At 39.5% G+C, this 13,012-nt stretch overlaps 1 long non-coding RNA gene across 1 annotated transcript in view; it reads right to left on the bottom strand.

The window, feature by feature from the left end:
- LOC118469694 (uncharacterized) overlaps window positions 1-12,604 on the bottom strand; it is a 149,794-nt gene extending 137,190 nt beyond the window's left edge. Inside the window, exons 1-2 of the long non-coding RNA XR_008600881.1 lie at window positions 12,569-12,604; window positions 12,202-12,352 (exon numbers count right to left, since the gene is read on the bottom strand). This is a non-coding gene — a long non-coding RNA (uncharacterized LOC118469694). The remainder of the gene's footprint in view (window positions 1-12,201; window positions 12,353-12,568) is intronic.
- Between the last annotated feature and the right edge of the window lie 408 nt (window positions 12,605-13,012).

Consider the following 13,012-nt stretch of genomic DNA (forward strand, 5'->3'; position numbering starts at 1 on the left):
CGAGCAGGCCGCAGCCATTTGTCGGGAGGTATAATGCCGGACACCCGTTTCTGCTGGCCACCATCAGTCATCGTGACACCAGGAGAAATGAGAGAGGAAGGAAGAAAGGGAGGGAAAGACAGAGGTAAGGAAAAGGGGGGAGAGAAATAAATCAGCGGTCCAACCTTTTACCTTCATTCAATTCCAGCCGAATCCTCTATATGCCGAGAACACAAGCCGAATTATCTTACTCATAAATATTCCGCATATTGTTTAAAGCACTGACTCATGCTTTTCAGTGGTTATAATAACAGAACAACAACGCCGCCCACAAAAACGCAGCACACGATAACACTGACACCCTCTAAACTTTCCTCATTATCTCGTATTTGGTGAAAGTAGCGGGACTGTGGGGAGGGTGCCGTTGTTATGAGGTGGAGGATAATGACCTACTAAGAGACCATGAAAAGGTGATTACTCTAATTGGTGTCCACAGAGGCAGCCGAAACGCAGGCAGGTAGCATTAATCTACATTAAAGACATTGGAGACGGAGCGCGCAACGCTTTTCTGCTGATTCACACTCATTTAAGGCTGCATGTCGCCGTGCTGATAAGCTTGAATTAATCGTATTTTTAATGCTGAGCTACAAGAAAGAGTTCTGCAGTTAACTCGCTGCAGTCTGAGCTTCAGGCGTGCAACGAGGTATGTTTTCACACCACAATTTAAACATTTACTGATATGAGGGCATCATCGTTTTATTTCCTGTGCTTCGAAAGGCAAACGACTACAGAAATGTGGCTGAAAAATGAGGCGTCCTTGGATTTGTTCCCGATAGTCACTTTGTCTCATCACAAGGCACTCACTCTGTTAATCAATACGAGAATAAATATAAATTACACATCTGTAGCATAAATACACATCAAAATCAATTACTGAATATGGATTGCATTTTTTCTTTCCACACTAAACTTAAAGCTGCTGTAATTAATATTGGTTTATTAATAATGGCTCAAATGATTATATGTAATGTGAAGTGTCAGGCATGGTGATGAACATACAGAGAATGATCACCTGATTCTGCCTTGTGTTAGCATTTGTCAGCTTGTCATTTTGGTTTTCGGACCCACAGTTTTGGATAAATTCTCTTGATTGTCAAAAACTGTTTCCAATAGGTATGTGCAATCTTGAATTTTTGATAATGATTGACTAATTCATCACCTAATTGCAGAGAACATGTCCTGTTGTGGAATTAACCAGTTGTTATGCCTACTCATATGAGGTTCGTCCACAGGCAGGTGCAGAAATAAAATACAACGTTTTACAATAAAAGTAAGAAAACTACATCAACTTATACTACTTTAAGCAAAACACGCCATATTTATTAGTAAGTAACACTACCAAACAAACCTATAAAGACAATGGGGTGCTGCATTTCTAACTTCCAGACGTATCAGACAGCAGTTTTCAACAAAATTTTAAAAAAAAAAAAAAAAAAAACAACTTAAAAACCAGTGTACACTACAAGCTGCTAAATAGTGGAACATTTAGCCGATCTGTAAAGACAATCTGAATCTTCTGCTGGGTTTATATGAGACAACTGTGCATTTAGAGTATTTTGTTCATGACAAACAACACAGCAGATGTCTCTATCGGCACTTCATTATCAACCAGCTAATGCAGGGAAATACCAGAGTGTTAGTGGCCCTGAACAATACAGGTTTTCTCTTAGTTTGAGGTACATTTCAGTTTGCTAAAGCACCATATATAAAATCTTTAACTTTCCTTGAGACTGCTTAACATTGTTACAAGTGTTTTACATTACATTTAACACATAACATGAATCAAACAAGTAGCAGGCAGTACTCCAGCTCGAGTACTTCAGCAGCAATGGGTACATGGACAATGCACAGAGAGGGGGACAGGGGTCAACAGCAGGTTAATTTCACCCTGGTTTATATGATGCAGTTCAAGGCTAAGCGAAAGTATTATGGGTGCTTTTGGATTTCATTGTCCAGGATTTTTACTGACTCAGAAACGACCAGTACAACAGCAGATTGAATGCTGCATTCTCCTTATGAATTTGAATTAATCTTGGATTAGCTCACTGTATAATAGAGTCAACACTAATTTATTTTATTGCTTCCATGCATAAGTTTTATATTTTTGTTTCAGTCAGTTTATGTTTTTACCATTTGGTACAGTGAAGTCTACAAACATCACCAGTTAAAATGGCAATAAAGTACTGAATCTATCAATTATATTTCCCCTACAGCTAGTGCAAATATATATTGAAAATATCATATATTTTTTTAGATATTAAAACACAAAAGCCTGTTCATGAGGTGAACACCAAACATTTGCAAAACTGATTCAATATGAAATTTTGCTTATTCCATTTCTGCGATTCAATACATCACAATTTGGATTAAACCCCTACAGAGTGCAATGCAATGTTTTGGTCCTGAGAAAACTGTAATTAGGTTGAGAGCAGGTGGTGACTACCACCCACGCACCCTCCACCCGACACACACACACTTGCAGCACAGAGGAAGCTCAGTCCTGGTGGGAGGTCTGAGGTCTGGCCCTCCACATTCCACAGACAAGTGTCTAGCACCTGCTAGGCCTCAGTCAGCCTTTACTGGCCAACAGATTAGGATGGGCGGACACACTCCAAATCCATTTACTTTACAGTCTGTGTATTTGCGTGTGCATGTGTGTGTCTCTGCGAGTTAGACACACTGAGCGAGAAAAAGGAAAAATATTTTCAGAACGAAGCAGTTCTGCAACAAACTGTGAAATTAAGTCGCCCCAAATTATCGCAGGTTTGTGAGCGGCTCAAGTTTTGTTTACTCAAAAACAGAAGAAGAAAGGGCATTAAATCACAAAATAGCAGAATACTATGCTTCAAATGTCTTGACCTATAAAAACAAATGGTTCTGCTGCGTTGAGCTGCATACATTCTGGATTTTGCTATAAAAGATTCACCAAATCTGAATATCAAAGCAAACACAAGCACCCAGCCACCCAGAAACAGTTTGTACATATAAATGCACACACACCTTCAGCAGTCCATGTCTGACAGGTGCACATGTCAGTGGTTAGTTCAACCTGGATCAGAGCATTTGGTCTCACTCTGTAGCAGCCAGGCCCCCAGGGTGTGTGTGTGTGTGTGTGTGCGTGTGTGCGTGTGTGTGTGTGTGTGACCCAAGGGCCCAATGCTCAGACACTACCCATATTGTTTTCTTCAGTGGAGCTAGAAAAAAGGGAGCTGATTTACAGAGCTGTCTGGCACTGGAGCACACGGATGCATGACTGACTCGGCCTAATGGAGTTTTCAGCTTTGGATTTACACTTCTCCGTCTTTGCAAGGAGCGCAGAGCCGCGCATAAGCACAATCCTGCTGCTGCACGGCTCTGTGGCGGCAACGTTAGCTCCCTGATCTCATCCTGCCGCCGCTACCAAGTTCGCTTCATCGCCAACCCCACTTCAACTGCTTTTCTGTCACGCCATGTCTGGAGTGTTTCAATCTGCACATTTCTTTAGATGTTAATATTCACAACAATTCTCCCAACAAAACATGAGAAGCATGAATGTCCACTTACTTTGCAATACTTAATAAGCACTTTTAACTGTGATTAAGACATTTTTCATCAGTCAAAGCTATTACAGCACTTAAGATTAGTTAATATCTTGAAATTATGGAATTTCTTTTGGACATAGAAGCAAATGTGCTTGACAATATTAGCTCTACCAATGTCTCAACAAATAGACACATCACTGCCTGTTAGTAATATTTATAAAGGACAAGCCACTGCAAGCTAAAACTTCCATCCTGTCAAAAACTGAAGGATGAAGATCAGTGATTATGAAGTGTTCAAAAATCTGAGGATGGGGTTAATTCCTCAGAATTAACCTTCATCACACTCTGAGCCCGAGAACCGGAGCTGATAATGCCACAGATCCAATATTAACGTGTTAATATTGGATTCCCAGAGCCGATAATGCTGGGAATCCAACATCAACGCGTTAACTGGACCTAAATCGGTTTTGTCTGTGTCGGATTGCTGGACTGCAATCAGGGCAGGGCTGTGTAACTGCGTGCAGCTGCCCCCAAACATTGACTTCAACAAATTACCCATTTCACAGCCCACAAAGCATTTAGCCTTCAAACTAGTATGCGAGCAAATCCAATCCTGTGCTTTTGGAAGGACATCCACCCAATATTTCTATCAGTGATCTTAATGGAGCCCATTCTTCTACCACATTCTACTTTTAAAACTGGTGATGGTACAGTATGTAATATATTTTCATTATTATGTCATTGATATCAATGTTTCATTGTGCTAAGGTTGAATACTTCTGGTTTTTAGACATCATTTGGTCCCTCAAGTTTGGAACAGGCATTTTCATTATCTTATGACATGTTCTTTACTAAATGATTAATTTAATTTGCAAGTAAACAACTAGGAGATGGTGATGATAATAAAAACAAGCATTACCTACAGTTCTGAGGAATTAGTTTCTGGTTTCAGTTTTTTTGGTGCCTTATTGTCATGTGGAAAAAATACAAATAAATTAAAGGAAGTTTGGGTTCCAGATTTTAGTTCACAGGTTTAGTGCAAGATTATGACCAAATCATGATCATTTTAATGATTACACTTATTTACTGAGGCAAAAAAATGCATTGCACTTTAATGAAATACACAGATGACTGCTTTCACTTTCCTGTTGCTGCTAATGTACAAACATATGCATCAAATTAAGACCAGAATGTAGTGCATCTCTTCGAGGTCAAATATACGTAAAATTCTTCCCAAAATGACAAACTACAAGTGTTCCTTGAATGCCTCACATGCAGGCTTTGGAGACGCTAGCTAGGCTTTCACGGATGTGTGACCAAAAATTACCATAAAAGAAAGAAAACAAGGAATTTTTGAGTTATCCCAGCCGATTATGATGATTTACTTGTGGGAAACCAGAGTCATGATCTTGGTGAATAGTCAAACAATCATGCAGCCCGAATTTATCTGGAAGGTTAGCCTTCAGCAGGCCTAACACAGCTCTTGTGCATCTCCAAAAAACGTCCCCCAGCCGATCAGCGAGCGAATCCGACTCAAGGACCAACCCTTGACTGTGTGAGAGCGAACCATGAGCGCCAGCTAGGATCCAGACCTTATCATTCCCTCATTTTGCAGGGATTGCCAGGGAACCTTGAAGCATATACGCCAGAAGCTCAGAGTGTAATAGCTCCCATAGTTGAAGCTTTGGTCCAACAACAACTGTTGGCAGGGGCTAATGAATGGTATATAAACTGGAAAACTGATTTCCTTAATCCACTTACATTTCTTTAGATTCTATGGTGCGGTAAGCCTATTAGGCCACAGAGCTGTGGAGAATCATGCAAAAGGTGTTGAAAGCAACAGCACTGGGAGACTGAGGAGGAATGAGCAACTGTGGCACAATAGTCCTCTGAAAGCAACACCCTGAAGAATACAGTTTGCAATATTTGATCAAATCATGCTTAATATAAGCCCAAAAAACCCCAGAAAGAATCCTTGAGAAAGAAGCCAAACTGATTTCTTCATCGCCTATATCCACAGCGCTAAGCTCAGATTTGTCTCTCGGGTTGCTTCTGGTACATTTATCGAAGAAAAAAGGGAGACCAAGGGAGACAGAAAGAGAGAGAAGGATCAAGGTCTCTCCCTATAATTACAAAGATAGCACAGTCTCACTCCCTCCCCAGTGTAGCCTCCAAGGCGTCACTCCCCGTCCCTTCATATTGTATAAAGACTGTTCTATCAGCCCAGGAACGGCATCATTGCTTGTAAATTAATTTGGGGTTCCTGTCAGTCGGGCCCTTCTCCTCTCTTATCTGGCAGTGTAATATGGGAAGCTGAGAGGCTCGGGAGATACTGCTGAGAGCGCTGGAGGAGAGGAGGTGAGGGAAGGGGGAGGATAGGGGCGAGCGAGGAGGGCGTGGGGGGTGAAAGTGAGTATTAAAGAGAAGAGGGATAGATAGGAGGAAAGAGAGAGGCAGGGTCAAAACAAGAGAAGCCAGTGAGAGAGGCGAATAGGTCCCTGCTGGATGTCAGGAGTGGATTCAAGGAAGGACCTGACTCAGTGATAAGTGAATATGGTCTGGCATCCTATTTTACACACACACACAGACACACAGACACACACACACACACACACACACACACACACACACACACACACACACACACACACACACACACACACACACACACACACACACACACACACACACACACACACACACACACACACACACACACAGAAGCCATTTGTCATCCAGACTGGACTCTGCAGCGAGAGGCCTTCACCTATCAGCACTATTTGTCGCCGTGTCACAGCCTGCGGATAAATCTTCTCCCAAGGATCCTTGTTTAAATCCGCCCCCTATTACCAAAGGTCCGGCCCTCTCATGATCACATGAACTACACACACACACAAATCACACACACATACACATCTCTGACCCCTTCAGTTGTTTGTAATTAACCCCTCACCCACTGTATGTAGCCTCAATTCCCTAATGGCAATAAATAGGCCCGACTACAATCCCATTAGTGGACGGAGTCATGATGGTGAATTAGGAGGGACAGTGACTAACTGCTGGGATGAAACTGAAGCTCTTGAGTTAATTTACGTGCGATATGATAGTTGTTGCTTAGCCTGACACTGAGCACCTTCATTTCCTCATTTGCAGAAATTACTGCTGATTTATCTATTTGTTAATAGCATACGTTCTGGTTGCTGTTTTGTCCTGTATGTTCCTTTTTAAATGCTACTAATTCAGAGATAATCGTGCTTGCGTGTATGTGTGGAAATTTGCGTGTTCGGTGTTGACAGAGCAGCGTTTGTGACAAGTCGTCTGGGTTGGGCTGAAGCCATTCGTGGGTGGTTAAACAAGGAGGAGGCTAGATGGAAATATAGCTCCAAATTAATAGAGTTGTGTTATATCAGAGAGGCTTATATTTTGCTAATTTCAAACAGGCAGTGGTGTTTTTATTTTGAAGCCAACGGGGACTGTAGCTGACAGGGACATCATTTTAACATAACGTAGTGCATTCCAATATTGACAAAAGCGCAGATATTAGGAGGAGAGAAGTGGATGTTTTTTAGCACTGTTAAGTATAATATGTAGGTACATTTCTTGCTACTTTGCGCTTCTGCTTCACTACATTTCGGATGTAACCATTTTAGTATTTTATTCCAATTATTTCACATCTATAATTGTTTCCATATCTTGATTTTAATCAGTTTTTAATCAAAATACACATTCTATAAAGTAATTACAATTAGCAATACCTTGACAGCATTACAGTTCTGCTGTAGCATAGCAGGAAATTTGAAAGGGGAATATTTAAGGCATGTAATACAAAGAGCAACAACAACTAGAATGACACCAGTAAACCTTTAAGGCTTAGATAGAAGTACAATTCATTGAAAACCGATAGTATATTTGCAAATATCAAAGTCAAACTCAAAGTTCTCCACCATAACACCCAGTATGGAAGCTAATAATTTACTGCAAATTGTTGTGTCTTCACAGCGCACATGATGATACTGTAGGACATCACTTCATTGTACATTATGAGTTAAAGCCTTTGTTTCAACCAAAAAATATGAGTAATTGCATTTGTGTTTGTCTGCATAAACAATAATTATTTCCACTCCGTATTCCACATTAAACAAAGAATATCTTCTTTTTCATGTGGAGAACCGAGGCTGCCACAGCAATAAAAGTGCCCTGTTTTCCAAGTCCGTCCTTTCCAGCGTTTACACAAAGCAACAATGAGCACAACAAGCCGGGAATATGCGAACATATTCAGTTATTTGGCAGTCCTCCAGAATGGCAGAAACAACAGAGGCTATTTCAGCAAATGAACAATAAGACATGCATCATCTATTGTGGTGTGTTCTGCAGGGCTGGAACTGAATCCAAAAGAAAAACTGGTTCGTATCCAGATGTATGGAGTGTGAAGGTAGACGTGACCGCAGGAACAGTCCTGATGGAGAAACCCTGGCCAGTCCATTCAAAAATAAGACAATCTATTCAAGCGTTTAGTGTGTAGTTTTGGTTCACTGTCCTATTATTTCTCTAAATAGAGGGTAAAACGGGTCCAAACATTAAAATCTACAAAAAGCAATCCAAAAACACTCATTTAAATAACATAATTTGCTGTAAATTTCCCCTTATGTTTGGCTTTTGTGCTTTTGTTTTTGTAGAATGAAATCAAACAGCATTTCAAATATTTTTTGCTACATTATTATTTACAGCAGGCAATTTTCTTAACAAAAAAAAAGGGATAAAACAACAATTCTTTTTTCTATTTGCAGGGCCAGCCAGCTGGAAAGCACAGAGGCAGGCCTCTGCATTTCTTGAATTTCTAGGTATCTACTGCCACCTGGTGGTTGTAGGCAAATAGATGAAAGCATGAAAATATCCGCAACACAGGAAGCAAATGTTGGCTCCTCTATATTTAAGTCCTCACATAAAACTTAAATATATTTGAATTTTAGTTATAATTAATAAAATAGAAAATACTGAGTGTTTTTCACTATTCTAGTCTATAGATTAATGTTCTCAATTAATTGTTTTCTCAATAAATCATCCAAAAAGAAGTCCCTCACAGTTTGTCTAGTTCAAGCTGATCACAGGCCCTTAAATTTAGTTAAATTTTTGATCAATGGCCCAAAATCCAAATGTATTCAGTTTACAGTTATTTGAAAAAAGGGGAAAGCAGCAAATCCTCACAATGGAGCAGCTGTCATGATGGTCAAATTTTAGTTAATGATTAATTGCCATACAAATAATCACAACTAACAATTTAATTGTCCGTTTCTGCTCATTTAATGTCTCTGTTAGTGTTAGATGAGCAGTATTAGCACCTTTTTGTTGAAAATCTAATAAATTCCCTCCTCTGAGTTTCACTGTGCTTAAACCAAAATGTTCCCACAGCAGTTTTGTGGCATTTGGCTGATCGAAATGCAGCTGGTCAAATATTAGATATTAGGTGACAATTGGCTGCCATTAAACCACAGCAGAAGAGGAGTAAACAGTGTGAAATAGTGATTGAAATACGACATTTCTGACATTTTCCATACAGGTAAACTGAGAAATTCCAGACAATTCTAATAATTGTGACAGGCCTTACTGTACCAAAAAAAAAAAAAGTTTTGGCATTTTGTTCTGCAGCCAACTAACAAAAAACCCCAAACTGTTGGAGCTTAATTTTCTGACAAATTGCACCACTGCCATTAAAAGTCAAGGATTACCAAGAATATGTAAGTGTAATTATCTTCATTCCTATCAAACACAAATGTAAATGTGGCTGTGTCGTGACACAATCCTGCTCATACTTCGAATTGTTAAACTGAGATTTAAGGGGAGAAAAGTCAAAGTTTCCCCCTTCAGCAAGGAGAGTCAATGGATGCATGTATAGACTAATGCTTGCATCTGTCTAGGCGAGTGTGTGTGTGTGTGTGTGTGTGTGTGTGTGTGTGTGTGTGTGTGTGTGTGTGTGTGTGTGTGTGTGTGTGTGTGTGTGTGCGTGTGTGTACGCGCACACTCGTCCACCATTCAGCTAGCGATGCACGACACAGATTAATCCGTTTACATGCAACAGAGAATAAATCACGTGTACGTAATTAGCAGGGGCAAAGTTAGAACTGACACTCGGTCTCATCTTAATTACAGGAGGAAAATTTGTTCCATTAATTTTGCTGGGTTTGCATGAACACATCTCAACTTAGTTAATCACAGCTGTCATTGTTCTGGTAAACGTTCACAACAACTTGACAGTCATTTAATTCATTCTTATGGGAACTTCTGATTTCAATAATAACTATGCACTGGTTTGCATGAAATGAACGCAGCGTTAGTACGCCAGGCGGTTGTGCTTCTTGTTTATTTAAAGTCCAGACTGCAGGGTCCGCTGTTCTTGAGGGGGTGACATATTAATTCTGAAACTAATCTCTGATTTTAGCAGTACAAAGATGCAAAAGCCATTTCTGAGTAATTATGTAAATAAATAAAAAAATAAGATGATGTGTCATTTTACTAACAAATTTTGTTGCAAAACAGATTCATATTTGGGGGTCTGTTCCAATATGGTGTAAACCAACAAGCCACAGGGCATTCAATCATGGTAGTAAACTGCGAAACAGATTTATGTGAACATCAAAAGCAAACATCATCACTTCAGACATGTTTGCGAGCAATTTCTCAGCACACAAAAATACTACAAAGCTTGTCTTCAAGCTGGCAGACAAGTGCTGAATGCTTAACATTAAAGCCCTAAATGACATTAAAAAAAAAAACATTTGCATGCATGACATGCATGGCTTACAGTTCGAATCCTCGATTGGAGTACTGCAGAGTGTGCAGAGTGGGCCACCGATTTATGTTTTGAGTTGTTTTTGTCTGAAATTCACATTTATAAATCAAAATAAATACCACTGATGGTAAATTAATCACAAATCATTTTCCAAACGTGATATCTTACACTACATCACAATGTAGCAATCTTGTCCAAAAATTATTGAAACATACGGGCCATAAAGCTGATACTATCGCAAACATTCAGACATTCTCTTTTTTTTTTTCCAACAAATCATGACACGAATGCTGTTTCCACTAGACAACACAGCATATTGAGCAAGCCTGACAAAAGAAGGAGCAATGCATCCAACTATCAACTGGCAGTCCACACAGAACAAGACCACTCGTCCATTTCTGAATTTCTTCCAGAACCCTTTGCAACAACACATATTTGAGAAAATGGAGTTTCAACCCTCACCTACCTGAAAAGCAAAATGAACATCATGTTTTATTCATAAAGTCTTTGAGCTAGTGATTGAAACCATAAACTCATTAGGAAAATGTTTACAGACATAGCAAATCAAGTGAGAGGTACGGTCACTTTCTCATACACATCTATATGATCCGGATTGTCAATGCAACCACAGGAGTCACCCCCACTTTCCAGCATTAAAAGGAAGGAGGCTTAAGTCACCTGGAGGTTACATCCATCTTTTATATACAGTCTAAGACAGAAACATAGATGAAACTAGACCGCTCATGCAGTTCTGGATTTCTTCCTTGACACAACTGACAGCAAATCATCATCACAAATCTGAGAAGCAAATACGGATCAAGAATCAATCAACATGTGGAATAGGCAAGCGATGAGTTCTCACTAAGATAGGAGTCTGTGCCATCCAAAAATAGCTAGATTATTCACTGTCCCTTTCACATATATGTTCAAAATTGGAATTATTAATATGAGAGTTAAGCCTCATAGATCATTTTTCACTTTATTATTGTCCAAGTTTTACTTTCAATGCAATTTTACAGTATATATGTAGTAGGGATCCCTGCTTTGTCTGACTTGTGGGGACTTTGGCCTTAAATCCCTTGACTTAAACTATCTTTGAGAGCATCATCGGAACCCCCCTGCCCTCCATCCAGGAACTGTACCCCACTAGAACCAGGAAGAGGGCAGGGAACATCATTCAGAGACCCAACTCACCCCAGACACAAACTGTTTCCCCTCTCCCCTCTGGCAGGCACTAGACAAAAACCACTTGACACAAAAACTGCTTCTTCCCCTCTGCCATCGCCCTGATAAACAGCTGAGCCATTCCTACATACCTGTACAATGAACAGGTACAGTATTTTTTTTTTGCACCATGAACAGCAGTTTCTGCTTTTTGCACTGCATCATGCAATTATCATTTGCACTACTGTGTTTATAGCAATAATCATTTTTGCACTACAGTGTTTATATATTCCTTTCTAGCTGTAAATTTCAGTATATACTGTGTTATATTTAATTTTATTACTACTAATTTGATTTTCCTCCCTGTTCCTCTTTCTATAGTTCCTTTATTATTCTCTTCCATATTCCTAGGGTGCCACCAACAGCCAAATTCCTTGTATGTTGTGTACGTACTTGGCCATTAAAGCTGATTCTGATTCAGTTAATCAATGAAGCGAGTCACAACAGCTTAAAAACAAAAAAAAACAACAAAGGTATTAGCCACAGAAACAATACAACAGCTTCAGTACAACACATAGCCTCTATGTGCCAAGAAGAACACAGCAAACAGTCAATTTCACACAGAAACCCACAGAGACCATTAACCACAGTGAAAGAAGAGCTAGCTAACAGAAGTTGTGTCGGACTCACGTTTTGATGATGAAGTTCGTTCTTCTCTTCTTTCTTTCATGTCGACCTTTCCATGTCGTCTAGTATTCCAAGTCCAGTGGCTCTTGTGATGGTTATTTACTGTAGTTTGCTGGTAGTTTGTGTCTTTTCTTTCAGTTGCTGCTGCTGCTAGCTGAAAGGTGTTTAAAAAGACGGTTAGCTAACATCATTAGCAAAACAAGCTAGCTAACTTCGCTCACAGTTTAAGTATTAACATATAAATATTGTTTGTGGTTTTCGTTGCTTGTGGAAATGTCAGACTGCATTTGTATTCACGGTTCATTTAACGGTTTATTTTCCAAAAATAAAGTCCGTTTACAGTTCAGCAGTGGCGCGACAGTGTTTGTACCTGGTTAGTGACCTTCACCTGTGCTGCTGGTCGGGGGTCCTTATGAGGGGTGCGATTACCACTTTCAACCACACACGTTGGGCTAGGTTCATTAATCGTTACAATCCAGAGGGGCGCTGTTTCACCCATTTCGTCTCTGCACAATTCAACGTAATCCAATTGACTCTTTTTTAAATTGCTAGTTTAATTGCTGTAAGAATACAAAACCTAAAATGCAAATTTTACTTTTGCTCTTCTTTATACGTGGACGTTAATTTCTTTTAACACTGGTGTCCTCCCGATGTCATTTTGAGTGTCAAACACTTTATAACTTTATGGAATAAAAGTCCCCTGAAATAAATAAATGTGACATTAAAAAATAAAAGTCCCATAAAATAAATTAATGTACTTTTATGAAAAAGTCCCCTGGAATAAATAAATGTGTCAATATGAAATAAAAGTCCC

The sequence above is a fragment of the Amphiprion ocellaris genome, chromosome 24 (genome assembly GCF_022539595.1).
Source record: "Amphiprion ocellaris isolate individual 3 ecotype Okinawa chromosome 24, ASM2253959v1, whole genome shotgun sequence".
Classification (NCBI taxonomy): Eukaryota; Metazoa; Chordata; class Actinopteri; family Pomacentridae; genus Amphiprion; species Amphiprion ocellaris.